Raw genomic sequence first — 4,768 nt, 5'->3', positions numbered from 1 at the left:
TGTACATACTTACTTTTTAAACAAAAGTATGTATTAGGGTGACCCTGACAAATTTAACGTCTAAATTTTGTATGGGTACCCTTTTATTTGGTTCAGCATACAAAAATACCTCCACGAAAATGAAAAAAAAATAATTAAAAAAATTGGGTTCGTTGCCAGCCATAGTGGGAAATTTTGGACTGGTTTTATTCAAAAATTGCTGGAAGACTAATTTTTTTCCAAATTAAATATTTTTTTTTTGATAAATATATTTTGAACGGGTTTTAAAAACGATTGTCTACGCCCGAATAAAAAAAATGTACTTTTTATCAGCATACGGTGAAAGCCTAAAAATATTTGTTCCGTATATTTTTTTCTTTGAGAGCAGCCGCCATACTGTACTGGCCATTTTTAATTACGCGATTCTGTCATCAGAATAGTATTCAGTTAAGCCAAAAAGCCCTACAAAAAATGCATAAGTTTTGGTTAGCAACCGCAATATTGGATCGCATGAATGAAAACTAAGCAATTGTTTTTTTTTTTAATTTGAGACCTTTTACTCGATTTATTCAAATAAATAAAAGGTCTGACATATTAAGAACTATTAAGTTTTATTCATACGGCCCATTGGAACGGCCATTTGGAATTTTACGATTCTATTAGAATCGAAATCAACGACTTCAAAATGTTTTTGCCAACTTTAAAATCTGAAATTTGTCACCAATAAAATCTTACTTATATGAAGTTTGATGGTTTCTTAAAAATACTGTAAATTTTGCTATATGGTGATCAAAATATCAATAAATTTAGTTTTTTAATTCGGGCCTACACAATCATTTCTAAAATCCATTGCAAGTATTTAAAAAAATATTAAATTTGTTAAAAAAACTTACTCGTCCAGTAATTTTCAAACAAAATCAGGTGAAACTTTCCCACTGTGCTGGGACTCGAAAAATGTTTACTTAATTTCAAAAATTGCAAAAATTCGACAAAATTTTGATTTGAAATCTGATAAAATTGGACAAATTTTTGAATGTTATTTATATAAATTCATAAACTCGCTGAGTTGTAGCTAATCTAAATTTCCAAATTTGATAGAATTTTTAACATTAAAAAATGAAATTTTTTCTAGCCCTAATTTTTTCAATTTCTTAATTTTCGTTGAAGTCTCTATTTTACACGTAGAACAAAAAATTAAGTCATACCCCATTATGTTGACATTATAAGTACCACCCTAATACCTATGAATGTTTACTGTGCCCAAAATAAAAAATTTACTGCAATTTGTAAATGAAACTGCTGATTTGTGAATGCTTGAATAATTGTGGTTCAGGCACAACAGTTGCACTTATTTTATAGCACATTTCGGTGAATTCCAACAATAAAGGGATAAACAAAAACTCAGTAAAGCCAATGGACTGACGAGCCTATTAAAGCGTGAAATTTTTCATAGTGAAATTTTAATTTGAAATTATTTAGCGAAAGTTTTAGTTTATTTAATGTTAATGCAAGCAATTTTGGAGATATGAATGGTATGCTAATAGTAATCAGGAGCAGAATAGTAGGAGAAAGTGACAACGTACCAAAATTGTAGAATAAAGGACTGGGTGGCGAGGAAGCCGGCATTCAGGCAAAGTTGCCCATCGTAAGTACTTAAGTCCTACAGAAGGGATAAAAAGGGTGAAACAGGCGAGTATAGAAAATCAATCATTACTCCTCCGCAAACTTTGTACTTATCTTTGTAATCTGTAGAGGGAAAAAGCAAGTAAATATCCTGATATTCTAAAAGAAATATACACACATCTATGAAACCTAAGGCATCGAAGGAACCATCCAGGTAAAAAAAAAAAATATAGAACACAGTCTTCGAGAGGAACTTATGCATATCAAAACACACTTGGTTGTTGTACATCAGTATTGCATCATGCATCGGTTCCCATGGATCTTTCCTTAAAAGCTTTGATGTATTTAAGTCCTGGAGCCGTAATAAACGAATTATTACGATATGGGTATCCATCGCAGTGATTTTGAAACGGATTTATTAATAAACTACATGTAGTAGGGTTGCCACCTGTTTGAAAAATCAAATTCAACTGGAATTAGGTGAATTATTGAATTGAAATATGAAAGCGGCTTAGGCTTAAGAAGGTTATAGTTTGAAAATATGTTTCTAAGGGTTGCCACCTGTTTGAAAATCGAATTCAATTAAATTATACACAAGTTATATGAAATATTAAAATATGGGTGTCAAATCAAAGTGTTAAAAAAATTTTAGTTTGAAAATTTAGAATATATTTTCAGGTGTTTTAGAGCGTTGCCCACTGTTCAAAAATTAGATTCAATTTGGGTATCAATCGAAATATCTTTGAAAAGGCTTTATTTCTAAAGTAAATGTAGGAGGGTTGCCACCTGTTCGAAAGATCAAATTTAACTTGAATAGAAAACTTTAATAAAAATATCTGTCACATGCATATGTATGGGTGTCTGACGAAAGAGGTTATAGTTTGATAACCTTTAGAAGATGGTTAAGAAAAAAGTCTAAATCTACAATGTTTTTGGTTGAGTTTAAGTATAGGTAAGTTTTATTGAAATAAATTATATCTAATTTAACTCAGCGAAGCAAATTAGTAAATACTTAAATGCAAGTTTGTACCAAGTGGAAACCACATAAGACGACACGAAACATAATAACAGTAATTTATGCAATGCAGGAAAACCAACATCAACAGGGAAATGATACCTGATGGCGGTGGTTGGTGGTAAAATAAAATTTAAAGAAAAATATTGTACAAAATACAAACACAAAATTGCAAATATGTAGAGGGAAATTAAGCGAATTTCTGTGGTGAAGCGCAGACAATGTGTTAACGTTTTTTTGTTTTTATTTCTAAATATAATCGACAGGCATGGCACGCGGCCATTAAGCGGTGTAGGCTATATGTATGTGCATAAATTTTGTGGGCTTGTAAGAAAAAAAAACGCAATAAAAATACATACTTCGTAATTGAATTAAAATTGCAAGTAAAAATATAGATATGCACATAAAAAAGCATGTGCACAAAGAAACAAAACAAAAATTACAACAAAAACGAAGGAAAAAAGGTAACAAAATAGACTAAGTAGAAATATGCACAAATAAATGGCGCAAATGCGGCGCAGGCAACTGTGAAAAAGTGAAGATGCGCAGTCGTGTTTGCATGCCATCAGACAATCGAGCTGCAGACGCAGAATCAATAACGCTAACGCAAGACAAGCCAAGCAAGTTGTGCTTTTGTTGACTCAGAAAAACAGGTTCACGCTTGACTTAAAAATAACTAGATGCACAACAGCGACTGAAGTGAGGAGGTGCGCGCCGCGCCGCCAATGCGAAAAACCAGAAGGATATACTTGCGCCGCAGACAAGGTTAACAAAAAAAAAACAACAACTACAACAAACAGACATTACATATTGCACACGAAACTATAAATGCATGTACAGTTGTCCACAAAATAATAGGAGTGCGATATTTTGACCATTTTTGGCTATTTGTGTTTTGTTTATTTAGTGTTTATTATTTTTTTGTAAAAGTCTAGCTGGTTATACAGCAAACACCATATGAATTGAGATTTCAAACTTAGTGCAAGTATTATAAAAATTTCGCAATTTTTCACCCAAATTTCAAATTTTTTAATAAGAATCTTTAGAAAAAATCTTAGTATAAAGTTTTGTAGCCCATTCTAGTATAATGCAGTGCAAGTTTCAAGTTTCTAAGAATTTTGTTGATTTTTGAAATATTTTTGGTTGAAGGTCTTTCACGTTTTTTCCACACAGTGCATGTTCGACCATTTTCTTTTATATGGAGGACACTCACTGCCAGCAAAAAACTGCCATTGTACTAGAATTAAATGGGCTACAAAACTGCATATCAAAATTTTTTCTAGAGCTTTTGATAAAAAAATTTTGAAATATAGGTGAAAATTTGCGAAATTTTTATAATTTTTATACAAAGTTTGAAATCTGAATTTATGCGGTGTTAGTTGTATAACCAGCTTAACCTTTATAATAGATAACAAACCGAAACCGAAACAAATTTGAAGAACGAAACCAAAACCGAAACCGAAACGTTATTTTGAATCGGTTTCATTGCTTGATTAAATTAACAAAAGGCAAGTGACCAAAACCGTTAAAAATATCGCACTCCTATTATTTTGTGGCCAACTGTAGTATGTATGTATGCCTACAGCAAGCAGGAAAAACCAGTTGTTGTTGGAAAAAGGAATCTTGCACTTTTGCAGTTTATGTTGCAAGCAAGTATGTATGTATGCATACATACATACATATGTATTTATTATTTAAAGGCCACGGTCAATGTTTGTGACTCGCATATGGGAAGCGTAGTTTTGGCCTTTTGTGGCGCAGCGCAACGCAGCGATGCAATGTAATACATAATACATAATGCGCAGGCGCATGCGCACCCGCCACTTGTCCACATATGTATGTCTGTTATGCTATGTGTATGCTAACGTAATACCTATGTGGATGGAGCTCACGCAATTTAGTCAATGCATACACATGTATGTATGTATGTATGTATGCGCCGCAAGCTAAGCATAAAAGTATAAACAAACAAGTGGCTGGATGGCTGGGCTACCAGCCACCGGCTTGTAGTAGACAGGCGCAAATTGGTTGCCTGCCGGTCGGTTAGCTAAGCTCACCTATTTGGCCTGCTGCTGTGTGGCACAACAACGCTTTCGATTTCAATTTCCAATGAATTTCAGGTGTACATCTTCAAATCAAGCATGCAATTAA

At 32.9% G+C, this 4,768-nt stretch overlaps 1 protein-coding gene across 1 annotated transcript in view; it reads right to left on the bottom strand.

Moving 5' to 3' along the window:
- Swip-1 (EF-hand domain-containing protein D2 homolog Swip-1) overlaps window positions 1-4,768 on the bottom strand; it is a 29,904-nt gene that overhangs the window by 1,379 nt on the left and 23,757 nt on the right. The gene's annotated exons all lie outside the window — the stretch shown is intronic.

The sequence above is a fragment of the Rhagoletis zephyria genome, unplaced genomic scaffold (assembly GCF_001687245.7).
Source record: "Rhagoletis zephyria isolate East Lansing unplaced genomic scaffold, Rhagoletis_zephyria_1.1 Rzeph_scaffold_04527, whole genome shotgun sequence".
NCBI classification, from domain to species: domain Eukaryota; kingdom Metazoa; phylum Arthropoda; class Insecta; order Diptera; family Tephritidae; genus Rhagoletis; species Rhagoletis zephyria.
The sequence above is the reverse complement of the archived record's forward strand: the minus strand, read 5'-3'. Positions and strand labels throughout refer to the sequence as shown.